General features: G+C 42.4%; 1 pseudogene; it reads left to right on the forward strand.

Moving 5' to 3' along the window:
* Positions 1 to 865: 865 nt before the first annotated feature.
* Positions 866 to 19025, forward strand: part of LOC103746107 — a 48959-nt pseudogene continuing 30799 nt past the window's right edge.

A 19025-nucleotide genomic window follows, 5' to 3' on the forward strand; every position in this document is an offset into this window, starting at 1 on the left:
GCAGGGGCTAGTTAATTTAAATTCTCACCTAACTGGTTTTAGCTGTGGCTTGAATGCCCTGGGGGGCAGGATAACAAAAGCGATTAGGTAAGTTTGCCTTAGAAGCTGACTCCAAGGCTTATGTGAAGATTTCTTAGAACTTTTGGGACTTTTCTAGCAGTATTGAGATAGGAAAGTAGTGAAGTGATGGTTTCCAAGAAAACGTGCCTGAAATCAAGATCTCAGGGGATTTGCTTGACTCCCAGCACAGGCCTTCCCGCGGATTTAAGAAACTGGCGGCTGTCCTAATGACTCTTAAGTGGCTGCTGCATCACCAGGTTTTTATATTAGAAAGATGTTTAGATAGAAGGTCCTTTGTCTACACCTGTACAGGCGGTCGGAGGTTGTTAGGGGGCAGAGGGGCCTTCGGCTAACGTCAGGGAGTGGCCCTGACCAGAAAACCTCAGTTGCTCCTCTGTCTTTACCGTCCTCACGCGAAGACTTTAGACCGGAAACAAAAGGAGGAAATTAGAAGAGATTTGTGTTGCCCTCCTGGTGGGGAGAGATACTCATGAATCCTGCGTTTCAGGGGGTGCCAGCTGCTAGCTGGCGCGAGGTTCAGAGGCCCCACATTGGGCGCCAGATATGGGCGTGTGGGGTTTTGCGGAGCGCCAGCTGCTGGGCGTGGCACCGGTCTCCCTCGTGCCCCCAGGGGGGACGTGGCACAGGTTGCGCACCACGTCTGCCGTTTGGGTCCCTGGCTCTCCGCGTTGTTGGCGGGTCTCTGCTGCCAGGGCTGGCCCGGTCGGGTTCCGTCCCAATCCACCGTGCACTTCCTCGAGATACGAGATCCGTCAGCTGCCGGATCGTGTGGGAAGGCGCGGAGATGGCGAAAGCTGGGTTTCCGTGAGTCGTGGCTTACGAAGAGACAGCCCTCTCCGGAGAGACTGGGTCGTAGGCAATAAGACACAGAACTCAGCTCAGTCAGTGGTACAGCTCCTTTATTCTGTAACTCAGCTCGGCTCCAGGTCTTGGTGATCCAGCTCCGATTATTGAGGGAAAACCAGGATACTTTATACTGTGGGGGTAGTGGTAAAAGCCTTAGCTGATAGGTACTTTGTGGGATACCCTATTTACATGTAGAGGTGGGCTCCTGCCAGGCTGTCAGACTGCCTGAAAATCACACAGGAAAACCTGGCAGTTTCAGAGCCGGAGGCCATGTTTCTGTGATGGCTACTTCAAAAGATGAGTCAGGAAGATGCTGGAAAGGCATCCTGCTGATAAAAGGAGTCTCTGCATATGAAAATGACACTTTACAGATGGAGACTATATCCATGATTGACAGGAGTTAAGAAAGTAAAGGAGTTGTGCCTATGTCAATTCAAAAACACATGGGCTATCTGGACATGGAGAGACTGCTACTTTACACAACAGGGGTCCCCAACAACTCCCTAGGGAGCAATGAGGTAGTATTTTCACCATTTCATAAATTTTAGTGAGGAGGGCCAATTCCTGTTGCCAGGGAGCTCCCAACTAGCCTGACAAGTATACATCTCACCACTCACCAAAGCTTCTTTTTGCAGCAGATGGAGACTATTACAAATTTCCACAACTGATATGAGCCTGTGAGGCACCCATCCCTGGGTGACACACATACAATGCAACCTCTACACCTACAGCTCAGGGAACATGGCAGAACAGGGGGCACAGAGAATATTAACGGATCTCTCAGCTCTCACCAGTGAAGCTTCCTCATACAACAGATGGTGATTAACATAGAAGAGTACAAATGGAAAAAGTGCAGAAAGATTGTAAGAGTCAGAGGTGGTGGACAACCAGGAATAAATAGTTTTCCTTAAGTTTTTCAGATACCTGGGAAGTTATTTAGATGAACTCATAACAATGGTAACAGCATGTGCAAGACCCCTGGCAAGCTCAAGCTAGACAAAATACCAGGGAAGGAGGTAAGAAGCCCCAATCTTAGCCGAGGAGCTATTGGCAACCAATAACTGCTGGGATAGGAAGAGCTGGTTTTCTTTAAGGGTGTGGTGCTAGATAGGTTAACAAGGCTCCAGTGGATGAACCCATACTGAAGGAAATTTGAGGACACAAATTGGACTTGGTAGACATTACTATATATGACAGAATACATGAAATCTAGTGGGGGTGGTATAATAAAGATACAGAGATGGGAGGGAGTCTAAATATCATCAAAATATAGTGTATGAAATTTATAAAAGTTCAGTAAAAATAGTAAAAATTACAGTTGATAGATCAACATCCTTTCTTTTCTACTACCTTTCTCTGAGATCAAGGCCAGCCTGAACTACCTAGCAATTTCTAAGCCAGCTCTGACAAGAGGTAGACTGTGTTTCAAAAGAAAAAAATAATTTGACTGTTTTAATCAGATTCCTGAGGATGGATGGATAAGCGTGATTTTGTGAGGTACAGACTGTGACCCCAAGTTCAGTAACAATATGGTGGTCCTGAAGAGACAAAAGACACACTTTAATGTTTCATAGCTCTATAGTACCCAATGGCTCAATAAAACCCTAAACTTTCTTGTCACATAGCACACACCCCAATTGTCCAACAGAATTACAAATTTGCTTGGAAGAGCTTCCAAACTGGCAAAACCTGTCCTACAGATGACAAAAAAGTGGCCCAAATAGTTCAAAAAAGAGAGCTCTAATAGACAAAGCCAACCACCAGATGACTTAAAAGAGCCCCAGAATAAACAGGAAGGTGAATCCTGGGGTGCACTGATCAGCGAGAATCTTTCCAAGGGTCAGACTTTCTTGAGAATCCAAACAAGTCCCAAATACTCACTTTTATGCTTCACTGAGTAGAAGTAAAACACAGCTGATGTTGAAATGGAGAGATAGGTAAATGTCCCTGGAGTAAAATAACTCCAACAGCTCATGGGATGATCCATCCTTCCTCCCCATTTGGGGCCAGCTTGCTATGGGAGATAGATACCTCAAAGTGTGTCTTTTGTCTCTTCAGGACCACTATATTGTTACTGAACTTGGGGTCACAGTCTGTACCTTAAGAAGTCAGATTTATCCACCCATCCTCAGGAAGCCGATTAAAACAGCTAAATTATTTTTTCTTTTGAGACCCAGTCTACCTCCTGTCAGAGCTGGCCTAGAACTTGCTATGTAGATCAGGCTAGCCTTGATCTCACAGAGATCCTCCTGTCTCTGCCTCCCAAGTACTGGAATTAAAGGTGTGTGCCACGACACATAGCTGAATTAATTTTTAAAAATCAAAAAAGAGAAAGATTTAGTCCATGTGGCTGCACTTGGAGGGGGTAAAAAGATCCAGTGACCCCTTCCAGTCTGACTTCAGCATCCTAAAAGGAGGTTAAATTATATAGAGAAAGTTAGGGATATGCACATCTATTCTGGTATGAAAGCCCCAGCAAAGTAATGCAGTTACTTCCTGTACCATTGTGCTTGGAAAATGACACTTTACACATGGAGACTATATCCATGATTGACAGGAGTTAAGAAAGTAAAGGAGTTGTGCCTATGTCAATTCAAAAAACACAACCCTTGCCTACAAGGAGCTAAAAAGCAGTCCAGCCTGAAGCTATCAGTGACCATGGCCAGGGAACAAAGATTTAAGTCACCCTAAATTCCATAACCCAATGTAGTAACATTTTGATGAACTTTTTATAGTAACAGAGCAAAGAAAGTCATAAACTAAGGCACTTTTCAAATACATTGGTGGAGACATCAAGTGGGTTTACAGAAAAGTGGGAGAAACTCTGATATAGGTCTTAGATGCTATCTGATAGCATTTTCAGTCCTTTGCTTTGTGGAAACCAGGGGTCTACTCAATAAAGTCAAAGGATTTATCTAATGATCACGAAGATGTCAGGCCATGTACAGAGGACAATATATGTCTATTAAAGTCCTAAAGATGCCTCAAGTTAATTTGACTCTGGACCTGCAGCATTCCAACCTCTCCACATCAGAGGTTCTAATCTGTCAATCAACATTTGAGCCACAGCTTCTTCCCAGTAATTCTTGTTCCCATCTATGAAATCTGATACAACGGGTCCTGAATACGGAACTTCCCTGTATCTTGAACGTGGTGGTGATCACATGTATCTACACATACAATAAAAATGCAGTGAACATGGGGATGGAGAGATGACTCAGCAGTTAAGAGCACTGACTACACTTACAGAGGACCCGGGTTCAACTCTCAGCACCCGCATGGCGGCTGTGAACTGTCCTTAACTCCAGTTCCAGGGGAATCTGATACCCTCTTCTGCCCTCCATGGCATTGTACGACATGGGGTGCACTTACATACATGCAGGCAATACACTCATACACATAAAATAAAAATAATAAAATATATTTGAAAAATGCAGTGAACACACATAAGCAGGTTGACACATACGTGCACACTGAGATAGCACAGGAATGCCCTGTTCTCAATGTCAGTTTCCCGGTTATGACATTGTGCTGCGGTTACTCAAGATGTTACCACTGCTGAAGGGGCTTCAGTTCCTCTCTATGCTGTATCTTAACACTGTGTATGAATATGCCATAACCTCAGAGAGTGAAAGAATGGTACACATGCATTGAGGGCTTGCATCCTGTCTTCTTTGGAGATCATCTGAATTTATTCTGACAGGTGCCTGAATTACTATGATGACTTCAGTCTTGTTTTAGACATTGATGTGAATTGCAGCAATGATGATGTTTATGTAAAACTCTTCCATTTCCAAGTTACCATTTCTAAGATGCAGACCTTCCTGATTAGAATTAAGAAGGGTGACAGACAGTCCTGCTCTCTGGTTTTGTAACAATTTCATTGGGATTCAGTTGCTCCATTTTAAAAAAAGATTTCTTTATTTTATTTCATGTGTATGAGTGTTTTGCCTGTATAAATGCATGTACATTACCTGAGTGCAATGATCATGGCAGCCTGAAGAGGGCATTACATCTCTTTGTGCTGGAGTAACAGACCATTGTGAGCTACCACGTGCATAAGGGGAACCAAACTCAGGTCCTCTGAAAGAGCAACCAGTGTGCTTAATCACTGAGCCATCTCCCCAGCCTCCTAGCTGGTCTCTTTTATGAGTTACCTATGACTAATTTTCCACTACAGGAACTAACATGAGTAGTGTCTGCAGAGTGCATGGCTTTGTAAAGGTTAAAAAAATTGCCCTACGGTCCTTTACAGAGGTTTGCCTATAGTTATTGTTGTTCGTTAGTTTGGTTTGGAACAGGGTCTCTGGTAGCCCAGGCTACCAAAACTTGAACTTACTATGTAGCTGAGTTTGACCTTGAACTTCTGACCACTCTACCTCTACCTCTCAAATGTTAGGATTTTAGGTGTATACCACCATGCCTGATTTATGCTTTGCTGGGGATGTAACCTTGGGCCTCATGCAAGAATTCTACTGAGTAAGCTACATCCCTAACTTCCTATTCTTAATCTAGTCCACGGTATGAAGTTTTACACTTGACAGACTTTTTAGTCACATTTTATCCCTGTGCTTTGTACTTCTTATTGTCAGTATGGCATGACCTAGAGTGACCTTGGAAGAGGGAACCTCATTTCCTTGATCAGATTGACCTGTAGTCATGTCTATGAGAAACTGATCATCTTGATTGATGATCAATGTGGGAGAAGCCATCACACTATGGGAGCACCATCCCCAAGCAGGTGGGCCTGGGTTGTAGAAGAGAGCTGGCTGAGAGCCAGCTAGGGGGCAAGGCAGTGGGCAGCATTTCTCCTTGGCTTCTGCTCCAGGTTCCTTCCTTGATTTCCTGTTCTGACTTCCCTTAGCAATGGAATATGACCTGGAAGTATGGACTGAAACAACCCCTTTCCTCCCCAAGTTGCTTTTGGTCAGAGCGCTTTACCACCACCAGCACACTAAAGTGTGTGATGTACACCCAAGCTACTCAGTCTCTGTATCTCTCTTCAGAATTTGTTTTTCTTTCAGTTTTTTGAGACATGGTCTTGAGACGTAGTCCTGGCTAGCCTGGAACTTGATATGTGGCCTGGGCTGTACACAGGACTTACAGTCATTTTCAAGGGTCTGCTACCTGAGTTCTGGGATTACAGGGCTGTGACATCATGTCTGGCTGTCTTCTGAATTCTGCATGGGACCTTGAAGGAAAACCTTGAATGACAGTGTTGCTCCTCTAGATTTCTTCTTTCTCTAGGTGTCTTTTTCTTGGTGATTCTTTACAGCATCCTCATCAGTGTGATATATCCAAGCAGGCTTGACTTCCAGTGATTCCTTGTCAGCAAGAAGGTTGCCCTCACTTGCCTAGTCTTCCATTCCCAGAATCTAAATCATGAGTCCACAGGCTACAGATTCTTTTTCTTTTATAAACAGTGGAAGCTTCTCTGATGCTGATTCTGGAGCCTGGGAAGTGGAAGACCGTATTTGTCTTAACCCTGCCCCTTAGCGTTGCAGGAGGACAGCCAGGCAGGCATATTCAAGATTGGGGAAATATCTCCTCTAAAATGTATGCTGAAATTTAACCATAACTATAATGCCATTAGGATGTGGAGCCTTTAAGGGATGATCAGCCATGATCCAGTTACAGTGTTCAGAACATTTCCAGAAAGCAAACCATCCCCATTCCCTACTGAGCAGAGCTATCCAGGATCATAGCCCTAAGTACAGTGCAGAGCCATCTGAAACAACCCAGTCCTGAGATTCTCAATGCACTGGGTTTTTAGTCAACTTTCTGGATGAGTTCCTACAGAAATCATGAGACAGACTGTGATTAATTGAGGAATCATTAAGCTAGAAATTGTTATTGGAAGCTCTCTCATTGATAGCCGCCATATTAGAGTCAGCAGGAAGTGCCAGGTCAGGGACCTCCAGGTTTGGAGGCTATTTAAGAGGAGAATTAAAAAGATAGGCAGAGAACAGCTTTAACAGCCTTCAAAGAGATACTTGAAAGAAACAGAATCTCATTGAATGGGTGAGTGAACGGAGGTTTCCTGGTCATGAAGGTCAACAGTGTGAAATCCAGGAATATATAACTTCAGGAGAAGCAGGAGAAAAGGAACAAAGGCACCCTATTGCGCTCATGGAATCTGATGAATACTTAGGCACATAGACATACATGTTCACAGTCATTATTTTTTTCGTTTTCTTTGCCTTGGCCAGTGGTCAAACACTGGCCCCTTTGCCCTTTGCAATGGCAACTCCAGATGTTTTATACTACTTTGTTGTAGTCTTTTAACTCAGAATGTCTTACTCTGAGAACCTGAATTCAGGAAGACTTAGGAGATAAAAGCATTTTTTCCATCCAGGGCATGTGAAAAGCCCTCAGAAATTCTCCCACCGTGAGGTTCCAAGCCAGGCTTCATTGTAGCCTGAAAATAGTAACAAAGACATTATAGACAGAGAGAAGACATGACAGTGGCATTGTTGCCATCACTGATAACTAGGGGTACATGATTGCAGACTCACAGACTGGGCTTCACTCTGCCTGGCTAGGCATCAATCCAGTTCCGTCTTGATATAACCTTATAGCAACCAAAAGGCAAATGCTCGAAAACCATTAGGAGAATTCCAGTTATAATCTCACTTTCTTCTAACTTGGAAATGTATTTGGTTTATATTTATGTTATTCAACTAATACCAAGTAAGCTGTGGAAACTACTCTGTTCCTCCGTGCAAGAATGGGGTCCACACTTCAGAGTGAATCAACTCTGCTCATGGCTAGCCCAACGTGAACTGAATTTGCCAGAAGGAAAAGACAAAAGGAAGGGAGGGAGGGAGGGAGGGAGGGAGGGAAAGCTACCCATTTGTTAAAGATTCTATAAGGCCAAATGACTGAATTTGAGATTATGAAGAGTTAAATGTTGCAGAACACAGGTACATTATCATGGGATGTTTTTAGCCCCTTTGAAAGCCATTCATTATCTCTTCCTATGTCTGATCTAACCTCCTTGTGACTACCAAAACTTCAAAGTGTACTCTTAGCAGACCACCACTTCCCTTTAACCCACCACAGTCAAGCTCAGTTCAGCCATGCAGTCTCATACGTCTGCATGTCTACGTCCACTGTCACTGCCATGGGTCAGACCTTCTGCATCTCTTGACTTAACCAATGTCATAGCCACTCCCCTGATTTGCCAGCCACTCCCAAACGCTCCAAGAAAATTGTTTATAAGTCCATTTGTCAGCCTCACAAGGGCTATCGGAACCATCTGGTCTCATTTGCAGGCCTCAAGCTGCTCATCCCATCCAATTAATCACTAACTTTTATTAAAACTGACATTTGGGACAATTTATAACTTGGTCTTGCTTAATCTTCCAAACCAATCCCCTCCCTTTTTCCCTCTTCCTGCGCATACCTTAAGCCTAGAGAGTTTTGTCTGGCTTTAGGTTGGTAGATGTCATAATGAAAAATAAGATGCAGAATGAGATTTTGAGGATGACCCCTCCGTTGTCACTGACATTACTCCACTTTGAGGGAGATTCGTCTGCAGTAGGAAGTGGCTTTCTGGTATGCCTTGATCGTGTGTGATATTTAGCACTTGGCATTTTCACTCCATCTCTCTCTGTCTTAAGCTTATTATATTTTTAGGGGTTTCTGTTGGTAATGACTTAATGTCCACATGGTTATGGTACTTTGAATGTGAGGGTGGATAGCACTGAGGTGTCATTGTTGTAGGCAATCTGAACAAGAAATAGAGATCCCAAAGCTAAGCAGAAAACAGTTCATTATTATACATTATTATACCTGCACTGTGTGTATGTGTGTGTGTGTGTGTGTGTGTGTGAGAGAGAGAGAGAGAGAGAGAGAGAGATCTTTCTCTGACACAGCACCCTAAACATGTGTGTGTGTGTGTGTGAGAGAGAGAGAGAGAGAGAGAGAGAGAGAGAGAGAGAGATTTCTCTGACACAGGACCCTGAACAAAGGTAGATCCAGCCTTTTAATACACCATGTACAGTTTAGTTTCTTTGTCTCCCATATATGGTAACACACACACCTGATTGGAAGCTCTGTGCTACAAGGTCATGACAGGGAGAACTGTGAACACACACTCAGGTACACACTATGCTGTATTTCTTTTTCTTTGTTCTTGGAGGGTTCCTGCCACATCATCCTTTGCTCTCCCATAATAGACCCAGGCAGATTCCCTGATACTGAAAAGAGGCCACAGAGGTGTAAACAACACTTCTCAATTCTCACAGGCTCCCAATTGCTACTGGGTGCATCAGGGCCAGGGAAACAGCTAGTTAGGTTAACACAAAAGCCCTTGTCCCTATTATATAGTGACACTTAATCTGGAAGCCCTGTGTGGATTGTCCGTGCTGAGGAGAAATCAAGATCATCTGGCTGCCCTTGGCTTCTTCATACTGCTGTTGAGAACAGCTCTCCCTTCCAGGGCTCGCATCTGAGTGTTGCTAAGTGATGCATCTGATAGCACTCAGATCCAGTGGGATGCCTTACCAGCCAGCATCGGCCACTTCACACATTTCACAGCAGCGTTCAGACCTTTCATGTGTAAGAAAGAATTTTCTAGAAGAGTGGCTGGTTCTACCTTTCAGATGATAAAAAGGTCAGGCAGACTTGAAGAGTCGCATTTGAGCAGCCCCCAGTCTATCTTGGCAGCTCAGAGGCATGACCACTATTGAGAACGTCTTTGGTTCTGAATTGCTTTCTTTCAAGGAAGAGCACATACACTTCCCTAACTATGTTACTGCTGCACATTCCTTTGCCTCCTGACTGTGCTGAATTCTTTGGAGCAGAAAGAAAAAGTGGAGGTAAGAAAGTTTGCTTGCCAACTCCCAGAGCCTGAAGACACATACCTTTAGGCTAAAGCTGATTGGTCTGCATCTTCCTCAAATGAGCAGACTCTGGAGAAATGATCTCCAGCACAGCACCACTGACCACCCTAATGAACAGACGAATGTTACTCTCCTGCATCCACCTCACATGTACAGCTCACATTTTGAGCAAACTGCCTTTCCCACCAATGCAAATAAAATATAGAAAAGCTTATAGTGATGGCTGCTCCCTCCTGCCTGGAATCAGTACAGGATCATGCCAGGTTGGTAAGCAAATGTGCTCACATCATTTCTTTTCTCTAACCACTATCCAGAGATGCAGGGTTGGTGATATCCAGAAGGCTTCCATTAAAAGTGTTACACTGAGCTATGTGTGGTGCTGCAGGGCTGTTATCCTAGTATTTGGGAGGCTGGGGCAGAAGGATCATGATGTCAAGATCAGTTTGACTGAATAATGGAACCATGTGTCAAAAAACCCAGATATCATCATGAATGACAATAAACACCACAATAAAAGCAGCGGTTGACAGGGAGATTGTTTTCATTTTCTCTCCTTACCAGGTTTTGATTTTATGTTAGCCAGATAAGTAGCTTGTGCATTTTGCATAAGCAAGTAGACACCTACCCCAAACTTTTTCATCTGTTAACACTGCAAAACCAGACACTCACCAAGGTGTGAACAGACCTGTGCTTACTTGATGACACTTTCTGGGAAGACCAAGCTGGTTCCAACATGGTTTAGAGATGGCTTGGAAAACCAGGAAAAGGAGGTTGACTTCCAGATTTTATTGTAGCTCAGGGACGGGCTCAATTCTGCCTGTGGATTAGCTTTTACTTCAACGGAAATGAAGAGAATTCCACAGTCTCTTATTCCCTGCTCCTAGGATGGAAGGGTGAGCTGAGCATGAAAACATGCCTGACTGAGGAGCATCTGGCAAAAAATAGCTGCTGGGAGGGATAGAAGCAGTTTTCTCTACGGGTGTGAGCCCTGGTAGGTCACATGCTCCGGTAGAGAGCCACACCTAAGAGTATGTGGGCAGCTCAAACTGGACTTCATGGGATTAACAAAAAAATGAAGATACAAGGTAAGATGGGTATGGGAGGGGTGGACCTGGGAGGAGGTGATGGTGAGTATGTTCAAAATACAATCTATGAAATCCTCAAATAATTAATAAAAATATCTTCTTCAAAGAACTGTAGGGGATACTTAGGTTGTTTTAATGAGATCATCACAATGTGAGATGGAAGGACAAGATCAATGAGGCTTTCAAACCATCATCTAATATGGACTTAGATCGTTTCTTACATAATGACATTAAAAGGTAGAAAGCCATAGGTCCAAGGGATTATGAATTAGAATGATTCAGTGAATAAGAAATTCTAATGAAATGTTGAAAATGAAAAGTTTGGCAAGGTGAATAAAGACCCAAACTACAATGTGATAATATGCACAGAAATGGACAAGGCGGTAGAAAAATTTAATTTAGAGACTCCCAGAGTGTTGATAACCAAGACGCTTCTATCACTGCAGATTAGAAAGTAGGCTCATCTATTAGACAGTGGTTCAAATTCTTAAATGTAAGTGATCCGCGGTGTTGAGTGACTTCTAGGGAGATAGAAACAAATGTCTACTCAGCCTAGATCCAGCAGCAATGACAGATCAAAGTGACAGTTCTACCAAAGTCTAGCTTAGTGAAGCAGTGACTTATTGGGGTTATTTACAGGAGCATGGATCTCTCAGATACTAGCTGTATCACTGGAAAGCCCTCGCTGCCCCAAGTGACCACTCAGGAAAGCTGAATCCCTGGGGTGGCATGCATGGCTCTCAGGCAGCTTAGTCATCAGACAGTGTTTTCTCCTCAGCAATGGCTACTGCTTACATAACTTCAGGAGAGGCACTTTGAGTCTTGCTAAGTTCCAGGAGCTTCCTGAGCCTTGTTTGGTTTACTCTTTGAGCTCTAACAAGATGTTTCATTTCCAAGGAAATAGTTATACAACAGATGCACAACTTTTCTCCTCTCAGTGACCCCTGTTGCTCGACCTCGTCAAGCACTTACGATTCTCAGGATTACTTGTAAGTTGAGATCTCACAGACCCACAGCTCCAGTTCTGATTTTTCCTCTCAAACACAGACATGCACACTTGCTGGCTAAACACATCGAACTGTCTGACCCAACTTGAATTCGTCATCTTCGTCACCGGCTTCAGCATCACTGAAGCAGCCTGAATCTCATTACCTTCTCATCCAGCTTCCACTGGGTTTGTATTTCTTATTTTCATGAGTGAATTTGCCCTACATTTAGTCATCTTTCAAACTCCATCTCATGCTGTTTTTCTCCACCCATCTCCATATCAAATCCAGAGTTCTTTGGATTGTCTTCTGCTTTATAGGTGACCTAATAACCCTATATCACCAGCTATGATTTACCTCCCACCACATTATAAATCCTTCAGCAAAAGTCAACATTTGAGTCACTCTGTGACTCCAGAAGACCTGTTTAGGTGTAAAATAAATGCCGTAGCTGTCATATGTTTTATGTCACACTCTCAGTTATGAAAAAGTCATATTATTACATTTTATGAAATCAGGTAAAGTAGATCTGAAGTCAATCCCCTGTGGCTCATCTGCTAGAGAAACTTTGTCTAATTTATAAGGTCTGGGAATGCTGTATACATTCAGGGCCATCCAAACTTTATGGATTCTTCAAGAATGCATAAGTAAAGCCAGGCATGGTGGCATAAGTGAAACCAGGCAGGGTGGTGCACACCTTCAATCCCAGCACTCAGGAGGCAGAGACAAATGGATCTCTGTGAGATCAAGGCCAGCCTGGTCTACATAGAGAGTTCCAGGCCAGTTGGGACTACAGGGAGACCCTGTCTCAAAAAACAAACAAATAAAAAGGATACATGAATGGTGGGGGGTGGGGGGAACTGGGGAGATAACTTAGTCTGTAAAGTGCTTGCTGGCCACTTCATGAAGACCTGCGTTTGATTCTTAAAATTCATGTTTTTAAAAATAAAATCAGGTATGGTGATATATTCTTTGGGGGGGGGTGGCTTATTTTTAATTTATTTTTAAATATATTTTTATTGAATTTTTGTGTATTTCATACACATCTTAGTCCTCTTTATACCCCCTTCCCTATTGATACCCTCCCATAACCCTCTCTGCCACCAATGAATTTCGTGAATTTTGTCATTTATGTTAAGGCCTAACTGAGTCAAGTTAGTGTCACCTGACTTCCCTCAGTGCACGTTCATCCACTGGGGTGCAGTCAGCCTATCTAGAGTCACACCCTTAAAGAAGATCAGTTCTTCCTCTCCCAGCACAAATCAGCTGCCAATAGTTCTTCAGCTCTTGAGAATTGGACACAAGCAGATCCCTGGGGCTTGTTGACAGAATCCTAAGGAATAATGGCTGGTGACCTCTGGCCTTCATAGCTATGCACAAACATATGCATAGTCCTCCCCCCCCCATGCTCAAATCTCTCCATCTTTATTAGGTGCTTGGCATCATTGACATATATTTATAATTAACCTAGTATTACAATTGTATGAGGACAGAGGGTCAGGCCAGCTGTTTCTGGGCCAAATTTTATCATGTGGAATTCTGAGTCCAGATCCCAGGGCCACAGCAGTTGCTTTTTGACTCCATCCCTTCTCTCTACAGTTAGAATTCTCTTGTCACCGGGGACATCACCCTGCCCTTTGAAGGAGCTCTGCAGTGGAATGGTGAGGTGTTTCTCACTCATAGAAAAACTACGGAACTTGTTTCTTTTCCAATCTTAGCGAATCCTTCAAGCATGTGCCTGCTGTGGTTTGGCCTGTCGCTGTGGTCTGCCACCAAACAAAAGTCTTTATACACTGTTGTTCCTGGTGTACATGGCAATGGAGGCCTTGAGTCCCACAATGTATGTCATGAGCTCCTCCAGTAGGAGGACTTTGGACCCTGCCCTAGTCTGTCTTCTGTTGCTGTAATAAGCACCATGGCCAAAAGCAACTTGGGGAGAAATGGGCTTATTTCATCTTATAGGTGGCAATCCATCATGGTGGGGAGCCAAGGCAGAAACTCAAAGCAGGAGCCTGAAGAAGGGACCATGGAGGAATGCTGCCTATTGATTTGCTCCCTCTGGCTTTCTCAGCTACCTTTCTTATGCAACCCAGGTCCACCTGTTTAGGGACAGCATCCTGACAGTTGGCTGGGCCCTCATCCATCAATTAACAGTTAAGAAAATGCCGCACAGGCATGGCCACAGGCCAAGCTGATGGAGAGAATTCTTCAGTTGAGGTTCCCTCTTCCCAAGTGACTCTTGTTTTGTGTCAAGTTGACAGCTGAAACAGAATTAGGGATAATTCTAATGTGTTCTACTAATGGGGGAATATTAACTTCACATGGAACTAATGAACTATGACCTCAGTCTAACTCTGTTCTGTGTGGTAGATGAGTAAGTACTAACCAATATATTTGATAAGAACCCTTTTCTAATAATAAGTATACTTGTTGATATACGTAGAAGTAACAGGATTCTGGAAGCTTCTACTTGTGCTCATATCTTCAAGGCTACTCTGAGCTCAGCCTCAGGCTGAGATAAGACAAAGAAGACAACTCCAAAGACTGTGGGAACCTGGGGAATTGCTGCCTCTTGCAGAGGTCTTTCAGGAAGCACCTGCTACCATGTGTGGTCTTACTTGTTAAAATAGCCAGATTGGGGGGCTGTAGAGATGGCTCAGTGGTTAAGAGCACTGACTGCTCTTGCAGAGGGCCCGGGTTTGATTCCCAGCACCCATATGGCAGCTATGAACTGTCCTTAACTCCAGTTCCAGGGGAATCTGAAGCCCTCTTCTGACCTCCGTGGCATTGCACGACATGGGTGCACTCACATACATGCAGGCAATACACTCATACACATAAAATAATAAAAATAAAATAAAAAGAAAATAACCAGATTGTACTGGCATCAGCATATTACTAGAAAGTGTCACAATCCCACACTTGCCTGAAATATCTGCTTCTTTGTAAAATGCTGACTGTTTAAATTTCCTATAATAACCTCAGGGGCCCATATACTTCTGTGCTGGAAATCTCAAATCCACCAATATGATTACTGCCAAGGGATGACGTGAAAAATCCTCTAAAAACCTGTATGTCTTTCTCAGTTTCTCTGGCACAAGTTAGCCCAGTTTGAGGTCTGCCCATAATAAAGAACAATTTCCTCTGTATCCTGAGTGTGGTTTGATCCTTCTCAATGGGCCAGGTCAGTCTTGGGTTAATTCCCCTAACTCTACCTACCATAATAATGAAAATGACCACACATAAAGGCCTCAATAGGCTATGCTTCTGTTTATGAAGCATAGACTCAGTTTACGATCCAAAAGGAAAAATTAATGAAAGGTTTTCTGATATCCTTACTTTGATTTCCGTAGGTTTGTTTTCTGAGATACAAAAATTGCTTCACAAATCTCTTGCTCAAATGCCCTAAAGCTTTCTAAGTACATATTTTCATAATATGAAGTATTCTTTATTATCATATATCTTATGTCCCTTGTACATCACCGCACACACACCCCAAAGTGACTCTGAAGGGCTGTTTTAATTTCCAAAATTATACCTTCTATTGAGTTTTTCCTCTTCTTATCAAATAGATAAGTACAAAAAATAAGAATGACAGGAATTTGACAGTATCTAGCAAGGAACAAGAGATGACACTAATTCATGAGGCACATTTGCATTGCACAGAGATCAGACAGGCACACGTTCATGTAATATATTCAGATGAGTGGAATGCTACCTTTTATGCAAGGCTCACATTTGAGCAACAACAGAAACATTGGCAACAGGATTAGATTGGACTTGTTACTTTACCCTCTGTCTTTGTAAAGTTAAAGAGAATATTTTTTCTAAGAATATTTTCTTGCCGTGTTGATGCCATCATAGTTAGTTTGAGTCCTAGTCTACAGTTAATTATGTGAGTCTATACATCAGGCCACATGTGTAATCCCATACACACTGATCTCAGTTCACTATTATTATTACTTTGGCCCTCCATTTCTCTCCATGCACACATGGAGATGTGGATAAACCTTTTATATATGTGTATTTATCATCTGTGTATTTGTATACATATCTATATATATGATTATATATACATGTAACAACCAAACTGATTAGAATGTGGTTGACTCAAAATTCTTCATTTTCTCAGTCTTGTTGAATGTACACTGAGGTAGATAATTACTACCTCATCTTGCAGAAGACAATATAAGGCTCTGACATGGCATTGAGGGCTCTGCTGTTGCTGAATTTCATTCTGTGATATGAAGAAAAGAATTAGACTTGTACAATCCTTTCCTTTCAAAAAAGTCAAGCTATTAGACTAAACTATACCACAAAGACTAAAGAAAATGAAAACACTGTGATTTCTCTTTAGCAAGAGGATGGTAAATGTCATTATTTAGGACATCATATAAGCAGTCCTAAGGCTAGGTCTCTGTGCTTTGTGTTGCTGATGCTATTACAAGTTGCCCCCATTTTTTCACCCTAGAAGCAATAATCTCATCTGAAACAGTGTGTAAGCTCTCTTGCTAAAGAAATTTGGGCTTTCTAAGACAGAGGGGTATAGGGGAGAACCTAGGGTCAAGTTTTAAATTTGCATTTGATTTAAAGAACAAGGATGATTACAGTTTAAACTACCCTAGACCTAATTATCTTCTTTGCACAGCCAACTTTCAGTTATAACCATGCAAAGATATTATAAGAATAAAATAGCAAGAAAGTAGGAAGAAGAGGGGAAATAGAATGAGGTGGAACAGGAGGAGGGGGAGAAAAGAATTTTAAAAGTTAACACTGGACTGGGTAGGCAGCTCAGTGGAAAGAGTGCTTGCTGACAGGCATGAAGAGAAGACCTATGTTTGGGTCCCCAGCACCCAAGCCAGTCACTGCAGCATATGCCTATAATCCATGTGTTGGGGAGGTGGAAACAGGAAGATCCCTGGAGCTTGCTAGCTACCTACTCCTCTAGGCTCAGTGAGAGAACTACCTCAAAAAGAAAATTAAAAGGTGAAGAACAGTTGAGGAAGACCATGTTCTAAACTACATGCACATGCAGAGCGCCATATACAAATAAAAATTAAGGTTTTTGAAGGTTCTGGTTTTGTATGATAGCCAAGCTGATTATTCCTCGAGACTAAGCCATCTGGGAAGCATTACTTTTATACTAAAAGACAGTGCATTAGGAACACTCAACAATCCTACAAGATTGTGAATAAAGTAGAAACCCCATTGCTTTTACCCATGCGACTTCAAGGGAAGAGTTTATGAGGTCCACCTGTTGGTTGGCAGTTCTTTGAACTACTGCAGTGCTAGTTCTAGTTCTTAGAACATTCTTCTTCAAGATAGACAGAGAAACTATAGTTTAGGGGAACAAAAATGCAAAGAGATGGGCCAAAGGGCTTGATTAGGTCATTTCAATGATGACGGTGCGGGGCAGGACTTAAGTGGGTGGAGGATGGGGTGTAAAGCAAAAGGATCAATACCACAATGGATATTTGAAAAAGCCATAAGAAAACCTTCTACTTTATTCATTTTCTTAAAAATATATACATTTCTATACATACATTTGGCTATTAATGTTACTTGACCCTTATAAATTTGACACACACTTGATCTTGTTTATCCTCAAGATCTTATGTTAATATCATATTAAGAAACAATAAAACTTAAAAGTCCCACAGTTTTTAAAAACTCCAGTGTTTAAAAGTTCAAATTCTCTTTAAAAATTCAGTCAATTAACTGTAGGAACCTGTAAAATAAAAACAAGCTAAATACTGTCTTATTCAAGGAAGAAGAACCAGGGTACAGTTACAATCAGCTCAAACCCAAATAAAACATCCAGCAGTATAAAATGCTCAGTGTCCAGCATCTGGACCCACCTCAGGATCTTCAGGGCACCAAAGAGTTTGTGCAGTGGCACTTCTCCAGCTCTGCCATCCACAATACCCATAACTTGTTCAGTATGCTCAGGCCAGCTCCACTGTACCCCTGATGCTGTCTTTGGGGGTCATCCCACTGTTCTGACATCTCTAATATGCTGGGGTCTCCACTGCAACTGAGGATGCACCCACACCAATGCCCTTTTCTGGCCTCTCACAGTGCCAAGTACCAGCTTCTTTCCATGACCCATTCAATTCTAGGGTTTGCACTGCATCTGAGGCTGCACCTTCATCAATGGCCACTTTTGGCCTCTCAAGCTGCCAAACACCAGCTGGTCTCCATGATCCCCTCATGCCTTCAAAACCAGTACTATGTGGAAGACTCTTACCTATTTCAAATTTTGGCTTACAGCTTGAGATGCAGCACAATATGGTTAGATCCATCATAATACCCGACTCTCAATACCAATTTCTATTCTACTTTCCTTTGATGTTGCTGTGAAAAACTCCATGACCAAACCCAGTTTGGAGAAAAAAGGATTCATTTGCCCTATACATCCAGGTCTCACATCATCTTTGAAAGAAGTCAAGGCAGGAACTTAGAGGCAGGAACTGAAGCCATGATAATGGAAGAATACTGCCCACTGGCTTGCTCCCCAAGACTTGCTCAACTACTTTTCGTCCACAGTCCAGGCCCACCTGCCCAGGCATATATGAGGCCTCCTACATCAATAAGCAACTTAGAAAATGCCTCACACAGTCCCTGATCTGATGGAGGAAATTCATCTGAGGTTCCTTCTTCCAAGGTGACTCAAGTTTGTGTCAAGTTGACAAAAATGCTGACCAGCAGCACACTGGTGAGTTCATTTTAGAGTCAATTAATATTGCTTTATTAAAATCATAGTAATTTTGTTTTGCCTTGTTTTGTTTTCCATTTGATAAAGGTTAACACTAGAACTGTTTATAGTAAAAGACTTTATCATGTATCTAACATTGTTCATGGTCAGTAAGGCATATTTTGCAATGTGCAGAGATTTTCCAGAGAAGCAATTGAGTATGGCTATTCCGAGGTTCCATTTGATATCTTTGTAATAATATTTATGGAATTACCAGTATCTTAGATTTTCAAAAGACTTGGAAATCTGTAACTCCATAACTTTGTTGCTCTTATGAATAAACACATACTCAAATTTGACCAGTTCAGTTTAAAACACAAAACAGCAACTTGAAGAAAGAAAACTGAAGAGAGTTAATAGTTAATTGTAGTTGAAATACCAGATAGCTTTGTATTTCTCAATGAAAAATTATATTTATTTGTTGCCA

The sequence above is a fragment of the Nannospalax galili genome, unplaced genomic scaffold (genome assembly GCF_000622305.1).
Source record: "Nannospalax galili isolate Female #2095 unplaced genomic scaffold, S.galili_v1.0 scaffold603, whole genome shotgun sequence".
Taxonomy (NCBI): domain Eukaryota; kingdom Metazoa; phylum Chordata; class Mammalia; order Rodentia; family Spalacidae; genus Nannospalax; species Nannospalax galili.